The following is a 20,958-nucleotide window of genomic DNA, read 5'->3' as shown; positions in this document are numbered from 1 at the left end:
TTTTTTCCCTGCCCCACTACAAAGTTTCTCCCTGCAGGTGGTAATAATAATAATAATATATGCCATTTATCAGACGCTTTTATCCAAAGCCATGTGTGCATACATTCTAGGTATGGGTGGTCCCGGGGATCGAACCCACTACCCTGGCGTTACAAGCGCCATGCTCTACCAACTGAGCTATAGAAGGACCACTGAGTCCGAGGTGCTAAAGGAGCTCCTTAAACTTGACCCCCAAAAAACATCTGGGTCAGATGGTTTAGACCCTTTCTTCTTTAAGGTTGCTGCCCCTATCATCACCAAGCCTATCTCTGACCTTTTTAACCTGCAGAATGGGGAACTTACTAAATGACTGAAAGTTTGACTGTGTGATATTAGATTGCTTCTTGTGTAAATATTTTCTGTCTGGATTGTAATGATTTGTACCCCAAACATACTCTTTAGGGAGGTTCCCATTGCTTGGAAGGCAACCACTGTGCATGCTTTATTTAAAGTGGGAGATCAAGCTGATCCTAACTGTTGTAGGCCAATTTCTATTTTGCCCTGTTTATCAAAAGTGTTGGAAAAACTTGTCAAATATCACCTGATTGGCTTTCTTGATGTCTATAGTATTTTCTCTGGTATGCAATCTGGTTTCCCACTCAGGTTATGGATGTGTCACGGCAACCTTAAAGGTCCTAAATGCCCCTGACTAAGCAATGTTGTGCTGATATTTTTATTGACTTGACCAAAGCTTTTGATACTGTAGACTATTCCATTCTTGTGAGCCGGCTAAGGAGTAATGGTGAGGATCTTTGGCCTGTTTTGCTACCTACCTCTCTCAAAGAGTGCAGAGTATAAAATCAGAACATCTGCTGTCTCCGCCACTGCTTGTCACCATGCCTCAATCCTAGGCCCCACGCTCTTCTCAATTTACATCAACAATATAGCCCAAGCAGTAGGAAGCTCTCTCATCCATTTATATGCAGATGATAGTCTTATACTCAGCTGGCCCCTTCCCAGATTTTGTGTTAAACGTTCTACAACAAAGCTTTCTAGGCCCTTAACCTTGTTCTGAACACCTCCAAACCAAAGGTTATGTGGTCTGGTAAGAAGAATGCTCCTCTTCCTACCGGTGTGATTACTACCTCTGCGGGTTTATCGCTTGAGGTAGTCACCTCATACAAGTACTTGGGAGTATGGCTAGACGGTGCACTGTCCTTCTCTCAGCACATATCAAAGCTGCAGAATAAGGTTAAATCTAGACTTGGTTTCCTCTATCGTAATCGCTCCTCTTTCACCCCAGCTGCCAAACTAACCCTGATTCAGATGACCATCCTACCCATGCTAGATTACAGAGACGTAATTTATAGATCGGCAGGTAAAGGTGCTCTCGAGTGGCTAGATGCTCTTTACCATTCGGCCATCAGATTTGCCACCAATGCTCCTTATCAAATCAAATGTAATTGGTCACATACACATGGTTAGCAGATACGTAGAATGTATGCACACATGACTGTAAGTCGCTTTGGATAAAAGCGTCTGCTAAATGGCATATATTATTATTATTATTATTATGTTAATGCGAGTGTAGCAAAATGCTTGTGCTTCTAGTTCCGACTATGCAGTAACATCTAACAAGTAATCTAACAAATTCACAACAACTACCTTATACACACAAATGTAAAGGGAGGAATATAATATGTACATATAAATATATGGATGAGCGATGGCGTGCGGCATAGGCAAGATGCAGTAGAAATACCTTTTTTGTGTGGATTCCGCGAGTGCTGGTTGGCTGTACTACAGACACCTGTCGTCGTCGTAGGAGACTCATTGTTATCTTTTCGTAAAACAACTGGTTGCAGTAAAGAGCCAATCTGGATACTAAGGAGATCCTGAGGGAAATCGACGAGTACCAACAGCTTTACGCTATGGAGGAACAACATACTCCTTCATGGAAAGATGCGACCACCTCATAAAATAACTTTACCCCCCCCCCCCAAAAAAAACATTCATCTACAGACACAGGTGATCCATATCCAGATGATGCAGCATACTATTTTGGGCAATGACGCTGTCGGTGTGTTAAATAGTATATTATTGGGCTAGCTGAGGAACGCTCAACTCCGTTGTCTTATCGAGGCGGAGTTGAGTTTTGATACATTTTACTAGGAAACATTCGCCTCGATTTAAGAGAACGGAGTTGAGCGTTCATCAGCTATTAGGTGTCTAGATCAGGGTTTCCCAAACTCGGTCCTCGGGACCCCAAGGAGTGCCATAACACTACACAACTGATTCAAATAATAAACTAATCATCAGGCGTTGTATCAGCTGTGTATTGTTAAGGCAAACACCAAAACCTGCCATCCTTGGGATCCCAAGGTGGACCGTGTTTAAGAAACTAGCCAGGTTAGCGCAGAAACGTGTAAAACATGGTTTACTGACTAACGTCTTTCAATTAACATGCACATTTAATAATTAGCACCATTTGTGGAAAAGGTACACAATTGTCATACTTTATTAAAAGTAAAGATACCTTAATAGAAAATGACTAAAGGAACATACTATTTGAGTAAAAAACTAACTATTTGGTTAAATATACTTATCAAAAGTAAATGTAATTGCTAAAATATACTTAAGTATCAAAAGTAATAATTTCAAGTTCCTTCTAATAAACAAATCAGATATAATTTAATTTACGGATAGCTAGGGACACACTCCGAGGTCATTTACAAACGAAGCATGTGTTTATTGAGTCCGCAAGATCAGGCAGTAGAGATGACCAGGGATGCTCTCCTGATAATCTGGATACTAAGGAGATCCTGAGGGAAATCGACGAGTACCAACAGCTTTACGCTATGGAGGAACAACATACTCCTTCATGGAAAGATGCGACCACCTCACAAAATAACTTTAACCCCCCCTCAAAAAAAACATTAATCTACAGACACAGGTGATTTACTTACCATTGAGGTAGAGGCCAGTGCTCTGGCTGGAATCCATGCAACACTGGAAAAGTTGTGTGAGGAGGTAGCAGGGCTGAGGGGGAGTTTGGAGTTCAGCCAGAGTGTAATTCTCACGCTTCAAAGAGAAAACAAGACACTCACAGCCAAAGTAAAAATCCACAATTCCAACATGGATTGTCTACTCAGGGAAAACAGGGTGATGAAGGAGTAGACATACAAAGTCGTAGCATGCGTGAAAATATTTTTTTTTATGGGATTCCAGAGGACGCATCCAATAATCCAGAGGGCGCGATCAGAGAATTCATGCAATCCGCCTTGAAACTTCCTATAGAGACTGTAAACAAGGTGGCTTTCCACCGAGTACACAGACTTGGAGCGATAAGACCAAGGGTCCCCGACCGATCATCACAAAATTTGAACACTACTGTTAGGTTCATATTTTTCAGAGTAAATAACCCACGGACACTAGAGAAGCTTTAACCAAGTTTAATTCTGCCCAAGGGTTCTGTAATCAGCTGTAATCAGACAACCCAAAATGTGTCCCATCCAGATATGTATATCCCACTTAAGACACTCCCTCTCTCCAATCCATACAGTTTATGCCCCAACAGGAAGAATGTAACCAAATACTACCCTGATTACTCCCTTAAGGGGAACTGACCTCACCCCTCATTTGCTGACCTCAACCCCTCCTTCACCTAATCCACAGATATCCATCTGTCTTCCCTATATCAACACGTCGTTCTCCTCTCCTCCATCAAAAACATTCCAAAGCCTTCTGGCTTTCTACAGAGAACCCTTAACTTTCTCCTTTGATTTTATGCTTCTTCTCTATCATTTATATAATATCTCAATGTTCAAAATGTCGAACCCAACACTACCAACAAAATGAGCTGATCAAAAGCAGAGAAAGGGAGCTTAAAGAGACCAAATTTGGTCTCAATGACCAATTTCCAAGGGAGATAAACGAACGTCCTAAGAGACTGTAACCAGTACAAAGACAACAGAGGGAGGATGGTAAGCGTTCCTTTCTCATTGTGGACAAACTCTTTATATATGGACAGCTATTCCGAGACAGCTCCATAACACCGTGGCTGTACTAAATTCTACAGGGACTTCAGGTTACGGAAAAAAATAAGTTATGGGAACTGTAAAATTATCTGAACACTATGAAGTGGATAGGAACACACACATACTTAATTACATGCTTGCTTACACATACGGACTTATACATACACACACACACCTGATCTCGCTCTCCTTTCTCGCTCTCTCTTTCTCTCTTTTCTCTTCTCTCCCTCTCTATTGTCGAGAACTGTTTTATAATTTAATGTGTTTATTGTTTGTCTCTTTTTTTATGTATTTGTCTACAAGTTTATATATGTTTACAACAAGCAAGGGGAAGATTTCAGAATAGGGGCATTGGGGAATAATAACATATTGTATGGAATACATTTGTACTGTACTAAAGCCATCTCTAGAGTAATGCAAGCAAGGTCTCTTTCATGATCATGTGAAACATCAATTGCTATGGAAATGCTGGGATGTGTTTTTCAATTATGTTAAAGGTAATTATGATGCAACTATGATGGTGATACGATATGGATTACAATTATCATCATGGATATCAAGGATATACGCACTACATGTTACACACATGCAAATTGGAGTTCTTATTTATTTGGACATCACAGATTATAGTCTTACTCTCATACAGACATCGTACACACTCACTATATCACATCCAATAGCAGACACATCAACCTACTCAGATTTGCTACACACATAATATCTTGTCTCAATTTTTTAACATCTGTGGCATTGGCTCACAGGCAAACAGGCAAGGGAATAAAACAAATATTGCTAGAACCTGTTTCTTGAATTCTAAATATCAGACATTTGAAAGCTCTAGTTTTGACCTTCATAATACCTCTGATGGCAGTAACTTTACAAGCACTAATTATGGTAAAGGGTGAAATAAGTATAGCTAGTTATAATTGTAATGGTTTAGCAGATTTATAAAAAAGATCCGTCTTTACATGGCTGAAAGAAAAGGAATATAACATACACTGTTTAAAGGAAAATCACTCTACATCCTTAGATGAAGTTGCGTGGAAAAAGGAATGGGGTGGTGTCACGAATCTAGCCGAAGTTGGTGCCTCTTCCTGTTCGGGTGGCGCTCGGTGGTCATCGTCGCCGGCCTATTAGCTGCCATCGATTCCCTTTCCGTTTGTTTCTGTTTATTGGGTTTATTTGGGTACACCTGTTTTAAGTTAGTGTTTGTTTGTAAGCTATTTAAGGGCACTAGGCCCGCTGGGTATTTGTGCGGGCTTGTTCTCTGTTATCTGGTGTATGAGTGTTATCTATATTTTTCCGGACAGTTTTAGTCCGTTGTATTTTGGGACGGGTTGTTTCATGCGTCCTGGTGCTTTGCATGTCCGTGGCTCCACAGTCTTTGGAATAAAATATCCACGTACAGAATTACCTGCTCTCTGTGCTTGACTCCTCCACTCACCGTTGTTATAAGTTGTAACAGGTGGTGAAATAATTTTCTGTCATGGACAAAGGAACTCAAACATTTCGATCTGAATGTGCAAATAGTCAGGAATGATTCGCAAGGAAGGTGGGTCCTTTACCATCTCATCCTTTCCCACTGAATGAAGATTATGGTAAGGAATTCTTTCCAAATAATAAAAAAAAATGGAAAATTAACAAATGTACAGAAAGATCAGTGCAAAGGCCAAATTACAGAGGAAGAACTTTTCGAGGCTATTAAATCCTTTCAGTCTGGAAAAACCCCAGGGCTTGATGGCATACCAAGGTATATCAAGTATTTTTTGATATACTAAAAGCTCCATTGTTAGATTGTTTTAATTAGTCCTGTATAAATGGCAATCTGTCAGATACTCAGCAGGAAGGTCTGATTTCTCTATTATTAAAACAAGACCCAGATGGTGAATATAAAGACCAAGTCTATCTAAAAAAAACTGGAGGCCCCTAACACTTCAATGTTGTGATGCAAAAATACTAGCAAAATGCATAGCACTCAGAATTAAAAGGGTTTTACCAGGTATTGTTCATCCTGATCAGACAGGTTTTTTACATGGACGATACATTGGAGATAATATACGACAACTAATAGAAATTATAGAACACCATGAAACATATAAGAAGCCAGGAATGGTATTTATAGCAGATTTTGATAAAGTAAGACTGGATTTTATTTATGAATGCCTGGATTTGTATAGCAACCCCAGTTAAACAAGGGTGTCCGCTGTCATCATGTCTATTTGTTATGGCCATCGAAATGCTAGCTATTAGAATCATATCCAATAACAACATTAGAGGATTAGAAATCCAAGGCTTAAAAACAAAGGTCTCCATGTATGCCGATGACTCAAGTTTTATATTAAGTCCGCAAGCTAGATCCTTGCAATGTCTCATTTAAAGATCTAGATAACTTTTCTGTACTCTCTGGACAAAAATCTAATTATGATAAGTGTACAATATTACGTATTGGATCCTTAAAAAATACAACTTTTACATCACCCTGCAGTTTACCTATAAAATGGGCTGATGGTGAAGTAGACATACTCTGTATTCATATCACAAAGTATATAAATAAGCTCTCCACAATGAATTTTTATAAAACTTGTAAAAATAGACAAGATCCTGCAATCATGGAGAGATGGATACCTGTCCATTTATGGAAAAAATGCCCTGATTAACTCCTTACGCACTTACTTATTGCGTTGCCTACTCCTGGTGATTCGTTTTTCAAAACATTTGAGCAAAAAATATTTTGCTTTACCTGGGACACTAAACCAGACAAAATAAAACGTGCCTATCTATATAATGAATATGAATTGGGTGGGTTGAGATTATTACATATAAAAGCACTAAACCTCTCTCTAAAAGCTTCACTTATTCAAAAGTTTTATTTGAGCCCTAAATAGTTCTCAAGTAGATTACTAAGAAAAGCACATCCATTGTTTGAAAATGGCCTTTTTGCCTTTGTGCAGATTGCCATGTCTCATTTTCAATTAATTGAAAATGATACTTTTTTCAAAGTATCTCTCTTTTTCAATCAAGCATTGCAGAGCTGGCTACAATTTCGAATTCATCCCCCTGACAAGATAAAACAAATATTATGGCTGAACTCAAATGTGCTGGTTGATAAAATACCTGTATTTATGGGAGAGATGTTTTGAGAAGGGTATTTTGTTCTCAAATGATATTGTAAATTGGAATGGTAGAGTTATGTCCTTCATGGAGTTATCAGAATTGTATGGAAAGGTCTGCTCAATCAAAGAGTACAAACAATTGATTACAGCATTGCCCCAAAAATGGAGGAGGCAGGTGGCAGTGGGAGGATGTAGGGAACAGGTCTGTATGCCCAATATAAAGGGTCAAAACTGGCAGAGGAATAAAAATAGCACAAATAGGAAAGTATACCAGTTTCATTTGAGGACCAGGATGTTGACAACTGTGTCATACAGATTGCAAAATAGTTGGAAAGAGATTTTTGATGTACCAATTCCATGGTACAGGGTGTATGAGTTGATTTCAATTTTATATTTATTTAACCAGGTAGGCTAGTTGAGAACAAGTTCTCATTTACAACTGCGACCTGGCCAAGATAAAGCATAGCAGTGTGAACAGACAACACAGAGTTAGTTACACATGGAGTAAACAATTAACAAGTCAATAACACAGTAGAGAAAAAAAGAGAGTCTATATACATTGTGTGCAAAAGGCATGAGGAGGTAGGCGAATAATTACTATTTTGCAGATTAACACTGGAGTGATAAATTATCAGATGGTCATGTACAGGTAGATATACTGGTGTGCAAAAGAGCAGAAAAGTAAATAAATATAAACAGTATGGGGATGAGGTAGGTAAATTGGGTGGGCTATTTACCGATAGACTATGTACAGCTGCAGCGATCGGTTAGCTACTCAGATAGCAGATGTTTGAAGTTGGTGAGGGAGATAAAAGTCTCCAACTTCAGTGATTTTTGCAATTCGTTCCAGTCACAGGCAGCAGAGAACTGGAACGAAAGGCGGCCAAATGAGGTGTTGGCTTTAGGGATGATCAGTGAGATACACCTGCTGGAGCGCGTGCTACGGGTGGGTGTTGCCATCGTGACCAGTGAACTGAGATAAGGCGGAGCTTTACCTAGCATGGACTTGTAGATGACCTGGAGCCAGTGGGTCTGGCAACGAATATGTAGCGAGGGCCAGCCGACTAGAGCATACAGGTCGCAGTGGTGGATGGTATAAGGTGCTTTAGTAACAAAAACGGATGGCACTGTGATAAACTGCATCCAGTTTGCGGAGTAGAGTATTGGAAGCTATTTTGTAGATGACATCGCCGAAGTCGAGGATCGGTAGGATAGTCAGTTTTACTAGGGTAAGTTTGGCGGCGTGAGTGAAAGAGGCTTTGTTGCGGAATAGAAAGCTGACTCTAGATTTGATTTTAGATTGGAGATGTTTGATATGAGTCTGGAAGGAGAGTTTACAGTCTAGCCAGACACCTAGGTACTTATAGATCCACATATTCTAGGTCGGAACCATCCAGGTTGGTGATGCTAGTCGGGCATGCGGGTGCAGGCAGCGAACGGTTGAAAAGCATGCATTTGGTTTTACTAGCGTTTAAGAGCAGTTGGAGGCCACGGAAGGAGTGTTGTATGGTGTTGAAGCTCTTTTGGAGGTTAGATAGCACAGTGTCCAAGGAAGGGCCAGAAGTATACAGAATGGTGTCGTCTGCGTAGAGGTGGATCAGGGAATCGCCCGCAGCAAGAGCAACATCATTGATATACACCAAGAAAAGAGTCGGCCCGAGAATTGAACCCTGTGGTACCCCCATAGAGACTGCCAGAGGACCGGACAACATGCCCTCCGATTTGACACACTGAACTCTGTCTGCAAAGTAGTTGGTGAACCAGGCAAGGCAGTCATTAGAAAAACCGAGGCTACTGAGTCTGCCGATAAGAATATGGTGATTGACAGAGTCGAAAGCCTTGGCAAGGTCGATGAGGACTGCTGCACAATACTGTCTTTTATTGATGGTTATGATGTCGTTTAGTCCCTTGAGCGTGGCTGAGGTGCACCCGTGACCGGCTCGGAAACCAGATTGCACAGCGGAGAAGGTACGGTGGGATTCGAGATGGTCAGTGACCTGTTTGTTGACTTGGCTTTCGAAGACCTTAGATAGGCAGGGCAGGATGGATATAGGTCTGTAACAGTTTGGGTCCAGGGTGTCTCCCCCTTTGAAGAGGGGGATGACTGCGGCACCTTTCCAATCCTTGGGGATCTCAGACGATATGAAAGAGAGGTTGAACAGGCTGGTAATAGGGGTTGCGATAATGGTGGCGGATAGTTTCAGAAATAGAGGGTCCAGATTGTCAAGCCCAGCTCATTTGTACGGGTCCAGGTTTTGCACCTCTTTCAGAACATCTGCTATCTGGATTTGGGTAAAGGAGAACCTGGAGAGGCTTGGGCGAGTAGCTGCGGGGGGGCGGAGCTGTTGGCCAAGGTTGAAGTAGCCAGGAGGAAGGCATGGCCAGCCGTTGAGAAATGCTTGTTGAAGTTTTCGATAATCATGGATTTGTCGGTGGTGACCGTGTTCCCTAGCCCCTAGTTACTCTTAAAGAATGACCAGTCATCCTCAACTGACGGGATGAGGTCAATATCCTTCCAGGATACCCTGGCCAGGTCGTTTAGAAAGGCCTGCTCGCAGAAGTGTTTTAGGGAGCGTTTGACAGTGATGAGGGGTGGTCGTTTGACTGCGGATCCGTAGCGGATACAGGCAATGAGGCAGTGATCGCTGAGATCCTGGTTGAAGACAGCGGAGGTGTATTTGGAGGGCCAGTTGGTCAGGATGACGTCTATGAGGGTGCCCTTGTTTATGGATTTAGGGTTGTACCTGGTGGGTTCCTTGATGATTTGTGTGAGATTGAGGACATAGCTTAGATTGTAGGACTGCCGGGGTGTTAAGCATATTCCAGTTTAGGTCACCTAACAGAACAAACTCTGAAGCTAGATGGGGGGCGATCAATTCACAAATGGTGTCCAGGGCACAGCTGGGAGCTGAGGGGGGTCGGTAAGCAGGTGGCAACAGTGAGAGACTTATTTCTGGAGAGAGTCCTATTTAAAATTAGTAGTTCGAACTAAAATAACGCAAGATTCAAGACATCGCGCTTTTCAGCTAAAAATTATTATATAGAATTCTTGCCAATAACAAAATGTTGAATATTTGGGGCATAAAATCATCGAAGCTCTGCAGATTTTGTTGTGAGGATACAGAATCAATAGACCATTTATTTTGGTATTGCCCTCAGGTAGCCTGTTTCTGGTCTCAGGTTCAGGAATGGCTGAAAATGCATAGCATTGATCTAAAATTTACCCTAGAAATAGTACTGTTAGGAGATCTGGAGAGACCGGGTCAGTCAATAACTAATACTCGTAGTAAAAGTATTTATCTTCAGCTTGCAATCTGTGGATTATATTCGATTAAATAGATTGAAATTGTACATTAAACATCACAGTATAGTTGAAAGATATGTGTTGCATAGAAACCCGAAGTGGGTAGATAGATGGGATGGGCTGAGGGAAGCTGAGGGTTGGTATGTGGAATTGGAGACAAGTGGGAGTGGAGTTGCTGTGAGAGATAGAATGATGGTCAAAGATAAAAGTCCAAATAAATCATAATAAAAAGTACATTTGAATGACACTAAGTGGTAGTGTTTTTAAAACTAATGCCAGTTTGCCTGAGGCTGATGCCGTGCAAGTGTTTGTGCACATGCACATGCACTCACTCTCATTCAAATTAACACATACAAGAACACACGCATACATGTAATAGTGCCAGACATGCACATAACATATACAGTTGGCATTGCTGTTATGATTTTATTTGTCCTTGATGTCCTTTGTTTTAATTTAAATTTAAAATTTTTGCATTGCTTGCTGTTTTCTTCTGTCTTACTTTTTTTCTCTTTAATTCATTCTCTTGGTTGTTGGTGTGTTGGGTGGTTCTTGGGGGGTGGGGAATGGAATGAATTGTATTTTTATTTAATTTTTTTATTCCTGGGGGGACTGTGCGAGGGGTCTCAAATGGTTGAGGGACAGCTATTGGGGAACTGTGGGGGTCTTGGAGGGTTCGGGTTCGTTTTTTGGCCTGGTGGAAGATCGGTCAGCATGCCCTTGAGCAGGGCATTGACCCTGGATGGCCATTGACGCTCTGAATGGGAATCTGTTGGATGACTGGTATGATGTAGTTATTGAGCGGCTTCACTGCAAGTATATTGTATGTCAAATCAAATCAAATGTATTTGTCACATACACATGGTTAGCAGATATTAATGCGAGTGTGGCGAAATGCTTGTGCTTCTAGTTCCGACAATGCAGTAATAACCAACGAGTAATCTAACCTAACAATTCCAAAACTACTACCTTATACACACAAGTGTAAAGGGATAAAGAATATGTACATAAAGATATATGAATGAGTTATGGTACAGAATGGCATAGGCAAGATGCAGTAGATGGTATCGAGTACAGCATGTACATATGAGATGAGTAGTAGGGTATGTAAACAAAGTGGCATAGTTTAAAGTGGCTAGTGATACATGTATTACATAAAGATGCAGTAGATGATATAGAGTACAGTATATTCATATACATATGAGATGAGTAATGTGAGTGAACAGGCAGTGGCTCGGGTGGATGTTGTCCTTGATGATCTTTATGTGACTTCGGGTGGTGTAGGTGTCCTGGAGGGCAGGTAGTTTTCCCCCGGTGATGCGTTGTGCAGACCTCACTACCATCTGGAGAGCCTTACAGTTATGGGCGGAGCAGTTGCCTTACCAGGCGGTGATACAGCCCGACAGGATGCTCTCGATTGTGCATCTGTAGAAGTTTGTGAGTGCTTTTTCCTGAGGTTGAAGAGGCGCTGCTGCGCCTTCTTCACAATGCTGTCTGTGTGGGTGGACCAATTCAGTTTGTCTGTGATGTGTACACCGAGGAACTTCAATAAATCATAAAAAAAAAGATGCAGTAGATGGTATAGAATTACAGTATATACATATCACAGCTGTGACTATAATCGCAGAGAATTCTCTTGGAAGATAATGCGGTCAGCATTTTATTGTAAGGAATTCTAGGTCAGGTGAACAAAAGGACTTGAGTTACTGTATGTTGTTGTGACTACACCATGATTCGTAAATCACAAGGCATACACCAACTTATAGGACACATCACTGCACTCTATACTCCTCTGTAAACTGGTCATCTCTGTATACCCGTCGCAAGACCCACTGGTTGATGCTTATTTATAAAACCCTCTTAGGCCTCACTCCTCCCTATCTGAGATTTCTACTGCAGCCCTCATCGTCCACATATACAGTGGGGCAAAAAAATTATCACAAGAACGGTGAGCAAAAATCCCAGAAACACACGGGGGGACCTAGTGAATGACCCGCAGAGAGCTGGGACCAAAGTAACAAAGCCTACCATCAGCAAGGGCATTGAAGATGAAACGTGGCTGGGTCTTTCAGCATGACAATGATCCCAAACACACCCGCCCGGGCAACGAAGGAGTGGCTTCATAAGAAGCATTTCAAGGTCCTGGAGTGGCCTCCAGATCTCAACCCCATAGAAAATCTTTGGAGGGAGTTGAAAGTCCGTGTTGCCCAGCAACAGCCCCAAAACATCACTGCTCCAGAGGAGATCTGCATGGAGGAATGGGCCAAAATACCATTAACAGTGTGTGAAAACCTTGTGAAGACTTACAGAAAACGTTTGACCTCTGTCATTGCCAACAAAGGGTATATAACAAAGTATTGAGATAAACTTTTGTTATTGACCAAATACTTATTTTCCACCATCATTTGCAAATAAATTCATAAAAAAAATCCTACAATGTGATTTTCTGGATTTTCTTTCCTCCTTTTGTCTGTCATAGTTGAAGTGTACCTATGATGAAAATTACAGGCCTCTCTCATCTTTTTAAGTAGGAGAACTTGCACAATTGGTGGCTGACTAAATACTTTTTTGCCCCACTGTAATACTCGTTCTGCCAGTCACATTCTATTAAAGGTCCCCAAAGCACACACATCCCTGGGTCGCTCGTCTTTTCAGCTGCAGCTAGCGAATGGAATGACAAACTCTCAAAACTGGGCAGTTTTATCTCCATCTCTTCATTCAAAGACTCAATCATGGACACTCTTACTGACAGTTGTGGCTGCTTCGCGTGATGTATCGTTGTCTCTATCCTCTTGCCCTTTGTACTGTTGTCTGTGCCCAATAATGTTTGTACAATGGTGTGCTGTTACCATGTTGTGCTGTTACTATGTTGTGTTGCTACCATGTTGTGTTGATACCATGCTATTGTTGTTGTCTTATAGGTCTCACTTTATGTAGTGTTGTGGTGTCTCTCTTGTTGTGATGTGTGTTTTGTCCTATTTAAAAAATATATATATATTATCCCAGCCCCCGTTTCCGCAGGAGGCTTTTTGCCTTTTGGTAGGCCGTCATTGTAAATAAGAATTTGTTCTTAACTAACTTTCCTAGTTAAATAAATGTTAAATACTCAAGAGCACTTCCAGTTTCCAAATTCAGAGTATTAAGTATTACTTATGAAATGTATTAGCAAAAGTTTGAATGCATAGATTTTAGGACTTTGTAATTGTCTAAAGACTTATCTTTTTCCAAGCAGTTTATGATGTTAGTATTTTGTATCAAGGGTGGCTTCATGTTCAAGCCCCGTTCTACCAAACCTGGCTCTACTAATCAGCTTTTTAGTAGAAACATGTATGTAGAACTGGACCTGAACAAAGGCTTGCACACCCTGTGGGTCCTTAAGAGCAGGTTGAACCAGCCCTGATTAATAAGTACTCGTTCCTAAGTCTGATTATTGTAGGTTTTGCTGTTGTTTTTTTGTCTGCTATTTTTACAGCTGTTTTAAAGTACATTTCTGTGTAAATAGTTATTGATCTATTGTGCAACATGGATGTGTAAATAAAACCTAGCTATCTACTATGCAAATATCTTGATGTAAGCTGATTTCCCACTCTTAAAAGGCCAAAATAATAGCAGTGACACCCTTGAGGGTGTAAGCTCTGTGGATTTGGAAACTACAGGTGCTCCTGAGTAGAATGGACAACCCTTTAACTGCAACACAATATAAAGAAAATGGCAATATGTACTTTGGAAAGTATTCAGACCATTTGACTTTTTCCACATTTTGTTACGTTAGACTTATTCTAAAATTAATTTTAAAAATCAGCAATCTTTACACAATACCCCCTAATGTCAAAGCAAAAACAGGTTTAGAAACTTTTGCAAATAAATTAAATATAAAACTGAAATACACTACCGTTCAAAAGTTTGGGGTCACTTAGAAATGTCCTTGTTTTTGAAAGAAAAGCAAATTTTTTTGTCCATTTAAAATAACATCAAATTGATCAGATACAGTGTAGACATTGTTAATGTTGTAAATGACTATTGTAGCTGGAAACGGCTGATTTTTGATTTTAATGGAATGTCTACATAGGCGTACAGAGGTCCATTATCAGCAACCATCACGCCTGTGTTCCAATGGCATGTTGTTAGTTAATTCAAGTTGATAATTTTAAAGGGCTAATTGAGCATTAGAAAACCCTTTGCAATTATGTTAGCACGGCTGAAAACTATTGTTCTTATTAAAGAAGCAATACAACTGGCATTGTTTAGACTAGTTGAGTATCTGGAGCATCAGCATTTGTGGGTTTGATTACAGGCTCAAAATGGCCAGAAACAAATAATTTTCTTCTGAAACTTGTCAGTCTATTCTTGTTGTGAGAAATGAAGGCTATTCCATGGGCGGAATCGCCAAGAAACTGAAGATCTGGTACAACGCTGTGTACTACTCCCTTCACAGAACAGCACAAACGGGCACTAACCAGAATAGAAAGAGGAGTGGGAGGCCCCGGTGCACAACTGAGCAAGAGAACAAGTACATTAGAGTGTCTAGTTTGAGAAACAGACGCCTCACAAGTCCTCAACTGGCAGCTTCATTAAATATAGTACCCTTCAAAACACCAGTCTCAACGTCAACAGTGAAGAGGTGACTCCGGGATGCTGGTCTTCTAGGCAGTGATCCTGTGTCTGTGTTCTTTTACCCATCTTAATCTTTTCTTTTTATTTACCAGTCTTGAGATATGGCACCTAAAGACTCTCAGACCATGAGAAACAAGATCTCGCTCCCCATCCAACCTGACAGAACTTGAGGATCTGCAGAGAAGAATGGGAGAAACTCCTCAAATGTGTGTGCCAAGCTTGTAGTGTCATACTTGAGGCTGTAATCACTGCCATAGGTGCTTTAAAAAAGTACTGAGTAAATGGTCTGAATACTTATATAAATATGATTTCAGTTTTTTATTTATTTTTATGAATTTGCAAAACAATGTAAAAAAAAACTTTTTTGCTTTGTCATTATGGGGTATTCTGTGTAGATTGAGGGGGGGACACTATTTGATCAATTTTAGAATAAGACTGTAACCTAACAAAATGTGGAAAAAGTAAAGGAGTCTGAATACTTCCCTAAGGCACTATGTCCAATATGGAAAAACAATTGGATTTAAGCTGATGGGCCACTTTAAGATGATGGGCCACTATAAGGGCCGCAAGAAGAGCAGCAAAACTCCTCTGTGTGTAAACTCTGTGGATTTAGAAATTAGAAATGCTCCTGAGTAAAATTGACCCTTTTACAGCGACATACCGGACAGGTAATTGTGTGAGGTGCAATATGTATTTCCAGTATGAGAAAACCATTGCTGATTGGCTACTCAATAAGGGATGGATCGAAATGTACAGAATGGGTACCTGGAGGAAAATGGGGGAGGGTAATACTTTTTCAATTCCAGTCAAGGGTAGGGTTTAGCTTTTTTTAAAAATCATCTAGTCCAGGAGAGGGTCATGTACAGAGCATTCAGAAAGTATTCAGACCCTTTGACTTTTTCCACATTTTGTTACGTTACAGCCTTATTATCTTCCGAATAAACTCTTAAAGACCTAGTAATATTTAACAGTCAATATTAATCGTCACCTTATTTCAGTCTTACCTGAAAGTTGTAAATCCTTGGTTATCTTCACGAACCCTGGCTAAACAAGTTGAATCAGCAATACAAAATGTGGTTTAATTATTTATTTACTAAATACCTAACTAATCACATGGAATTACATATACACAGAATTAATCATCCCTTGATTACAAATTACATCATAAAGAAAAACGTCCCTAGCGGGCGGAACAGATATGACAGCTGGTTACACAAAGAAAAGCGGCTGGGTTTGAGTGAAAGAGCGGGAAGACTGAGGAACAAAGAGAGAAGCGATGTCTCCATCGTAAATACAGTATCTTATGCATTCTAAATTACCGCCCATTTGGAAAAGGAAAATGCAATAAATATTTCGTCTGAGCTGCGCTTCAGTAGGTTGGTGGTAGATGGAAGGCCGTGTTTCCCAACAGAGTCCTTTGAAGAATGTCTCTGGTGGTAAATTGGATACGTTGTAGTAACGTTGTTGTGTGGTAGACGGAATACTCTGTCTGTTCTTTCCTAGCCCACGTTTGCAGCTGCTGTTGCTAACTGAACTGCTAGGAGGTATCACTTCTGTAGTGAATAAGAGTTCAAAGTTCATACCATTCGCAACCAAAGCTCATGCTGAGGTTGGCTTCCTTCTGTAGTTATTATCTGAACCATTCTGACATCGGACCGTCGTCCTCACATCCTCAGAACAGGAGGTTACATTTTCGTCAAGGCTTTATATAGTGGCGCGAGAAGGGTGTGTTTGAAAAGTTTTATGACCCAGGTCTCTTCACAGGGGTGGGCCACTGATTGAGCAGGCCCCTAACCTTATGAAAACCCAAATTTCTCATTTGGAAGCTAAAATTAGATTTAATCTTTTCACCAATAATTTTATATTGAAACATTTATATTGAACAATTCCATGTGAATCCGATAACTACAATGTGCAGACTTTCCACTGTAGAGTTTGTCATCCTATCATTGATGAGAATGTCTCAGATGACAACCGAACTGACATCATATTCATTAAGTACCACCGCATATGTTCAATTGGTCGGATTACCAGAATATAGTACATTTCCACCCACCTTCTGATGTTCCCAGAATCTCTATGTTAACCAAAGGATTTTCAAATGTCACATCAGTAGGGTAGAGAGAGGAAAAAGGGGGGAGAGGTATTTATGACTGTCATAAACCTATCCCCAGGCCAACGTCATGGCACCCCATAATGACAAAGCATTTTAAACAATTTGAGCTAATTTATTTAAAAAAATAAACTCACATTTACATACTGTAAGTACTCAGACCCTTTACTCACTACTTTATTGAAGCACCGTTGGCAGTGATTACATCCTCAAGTCTTCTTGGGTATGACACGAAATGCTTGACACAGTTGTATTTGGGGAGTTTTTCCTATTCGTTTCTGCAGATCCTCTCAAGCTCCATCAGGTTGGATGGGGAGCGTCGCTACACAGCTATTTTCAGTTCTCTCCAGAGATGTTCGATCGGTTTCAAGTCCAGGCTCTGGCTGGGCGACTCAAGGACATTCAGAGACTTGTCCCAAAGCCACTACTGCGTTGTCTTGGCTGTGTGTCCTGTTGGAAAGTGAACCTTCGCCTTCAGTATGAGGTCCTAAGCGCTCTGGAGCAGGTGTTCATCAAGGATCTCTCTGTACTTTGGTCTGTTCATCTTTCCCTTGATCCTGACTAGTCTTCCTGTCGCTGACTAGTCTTCCTGTCGCTGCCACCACCATGCTTCACCGTAGGGATGATGTAAGGTTTCCTCCAGACGTGACGCTTGGCATTCAGGCCAAAAAGTAAAATCATGGTTTCATCAGACCAGAGAATCTTGTTTCTCATGGTCTGAGTCTTTAGGTGCCTTTTAGAAAACTCAAAGGGGGCTGTAGTGCCTTTTACTGAGGAGTGGTTTCCATCTGGCCACTCTACCATAAAGGCCTGATTGGCGGAGTGCTGCAGAGATGGTTTTCCTTCTGGAAGGTTCTCCCATCTCCACAGAGGCACTCTAGAGCTCTGTCAGAGTGACCATCGGGTTCTTGGTCATCTCCCTGACTAAGGCCCTTCTTCCCCGATTGATCAATTTGGCCTGGCGGCCAGCACCAGGAAGTGTCTTGTTGGTTCCAAACTTCTTCCATTTAAGAATTATGACGGTCGCAGTGTTCTTGGGGACCTTCAATGGCTGCAGAAATATTTTGGTACCCTTCCCCAGATTTGTGCCTCGACACAATCCTATCTCGGAGCTCTAAGGACAATTCCTTCAACCTCATGGCTTGGCTTTGCTCTGACATGCACTGTCAACTGTGGGACATTATATTGACAGGATGCACCTTTTCATATCATATCCAATCAATATAATTTTACCACAGGTGGACTCCAATCAAGTTGTAGAAACATCAAGGATGATCATTGGAAACAGGATGCACCTGAGCTCAAATTCGAGTCTCAGAGCAAAGGGTCTGAATACTTAGGTAAAAATATATATTTTTAATAAATTAGCAAAAAATTCTAAAAACCTTTTTTCAATTTGTCATTATGGGGTATTGTTTAGATAGAGGAAGAACATGAATTTAATTATTTTTAAAATAAGCCAGAAAGTATCAAAGTGGAAAAAGTCAAGGGGTCTGAATACTTTCCGAATGCACAGTCATTTGGAAATGATGAAATTTCAATACTTCAGTGTTTAAGAATTAGTTGATTATTAGGCTATATATCGATGTGTGCCTGATGCCACCCTTCATCTCTGATTCTCTGCTGGGCACACAATATCAAGTGCGTCCATAGCCACGGGAAGATGTTTCGGGTGGGGGTGCTGCACATTTTTTCGCCCATGCTATATCTGTCCACTAATACAGGACAGGTAAAGGCCCAGTGCGCTACTTTTGTGAGAAAAAAAGTGTATATATATATATACACACAGTACAAGTCAAAAGTTTGGACACACCTACTCTTTCAAGGGTTTTTCTTTATTCTTTATTTGTACTATTTTCAACATTGTAGAATAATGGTGAAGACAAACTATTAAATAACACATGGAATCATGCAGTAACCAAAAAAGTTTTAAACAAATTAAAATATTTTATATTTGTGATTCTTCAAAGTAGCCATCTTTTGCCTTGATGACAGGTTTGCACTCTTGGCATTCTCTCAACCAGCTTCATGATGAATGCTTTTCCAACGGTCTTAAAGGAGTTGCCACATATGCTGAGCTCTTGTTGGCGGCTTTTCCTTCACTCTGCAGTCCAACTCATCCCAAACCATCCCAATTTGGTTGAGGTCGGGGGATTGTGGAGGCCAGGTCATCTGTTGCAGCACTCCTTCACTCTCCTTGGTCCTTACAAAACTGAAGGTGTGTTTTGGGTCATTGTTGAAAAACAAATGATAGTCCCACTAAGCGCAAACCAGATGGGATGGTGTGTTGCTGCAGAGTGCCTTGAATTCTAAATTAGTCACTGACAGTGTCACCAGCAAAGCACCATCACACCTCCTCCATGCTTCACAATGGGAACCACACATGCAAAGATCATCTGTTCACCTACTCTGAGTCTTCACAAAGACATGGCAGTTGGAACCAAAAATCTCAAATTTGGACTCAGTCCTAAAGGACAGATTTCCACCAGTCTAATGTTCATTGCTTATGTTTCTCGGCCCAAACAAGTCTCTTCTCCTTATTGGTGTCCTTTAGTAGTGGTTTCTTTGCAGCAACTCAAACATGAAGGCCTGATTCATGCAGTTTCCTCTGAACAGTTGATGTTGAGATGTCTGTTACTTTAACTCTAAAGCATTGATTTGGGCTGCAATTTCTGAGGCTGGTAACTTAACTCATCCTCTGCAGCAGATGTAAGTCTGGGTCTACTTTTCCTGTGGTGGTCCTCATGAGAGCCAGTTTCATCAGAGCTTTTTTTTGCAACTGCTCTTCAAATTTTCCATATTGACTGACCATGTCTGAAAGTAATGATGGACTGTTGTTTTTCTTTGCTTATTTGAGCTGTTCTTGTCATAATATGGATTTGGTCTTTTACCAAATAGGGCCAAATAGAGCCCTTGTCACAACACAACTGATTAGCTCAAACGCATTAAGGAAAGAAATTCCACAAATGAACACACCTGTTAATTTAAATACATTCCTGGTGACTACATGATGCTGGTTGAGAGAACACCAAGAGTGTGCAAAGCCATCATCAAAGCAAAGGGTATCTACTTTGAAGAATCTCAAATATGTTGATTTTTTGTAACACTTTTGGTTACGACATGATTCCATGTGTTATTTCGTAGATTTGATGTCTTCACTATTTTTCTACAAAGAAGAAAATAGCACAAATAAAAAACCCTGTAATGAGTAGGTGTGTCCAAATTGACTGATACTGCATGTCCAATATGAAAAACATATTGCATTTAAGGTGATAGGCCACTTTAGATTGAGCGGTGACACTCCTTGGGTTGTACACTATGAAATTGGAAATTAGAAGTGCTCCTGATTTCTGCAACACAATGTACAGGAAATTGTGTACTATGGTGTAGTATGTCCAGTATGGAAAACGTACTGAACATCGTGCAAATTGAATAAGTTTAATTAACAATAGGATTTAAGTGTTTTCTAAAGTTGATTATATTATTAATAGCATTATGTCTTGTTACTATGATATCTAGTCATTAATACTGTTAAGAATGCCATTGCTATAATATGTGCTATAAAAAGGCAATTACCCTTATTCCTTTCATATTGTTAAACAAAATTCTAAGTATACCAACATTTCCTCAAAATGTTAAATTTCTACCATTGGTATAAAACATTTTACCATCATTGCGGGACTTTTATTTTGAAGGAAAATCGCCAGAGTTACGACCTTAATCTTGCAGGCGGAAGGCAGGTCATGCCAACTTCTACTGCCCAAAACAATTACTTCGGTTTCAATCATACTATGGTCA

At 40.5% G+C, this 20,958-nt stretch overlaps 1 protein-coding gene across 2 annotated transcripts in view; it reads left to right on the top strand.

Annotated features, from left to right (window-relative positions):
* Positions 1-20,958, top strand: part of LOC127915127 (uncharacterized) — a 1,101,500-nt gene that overhangs the window by 235,066 nt on the left and 845,476 nt on the right. The gene's annotated exons all lie outside the window — the stretch shown is intronic.

The sequence above is a fragment of the Oncorhynchus keta genome, chromosome 34, assembly GCF_023373465.1.
Source record: "Oncorhynchus keta strain PuntledgeMale-10-30-2019 chromosome 34, Oket_V2, whole genome shotgun sequence".
Classification (NCBI taxonomy): domain Eukaryota; kingdom Metazoa; phylum Chordata; class Actinopteri; order Salmoniformes; family Salmonidae; genus Oncorhynchus; species Oncorhynchus keta.
This window is presented reverse-complemented; position numbering and strand designations above follow the sequence as displayed.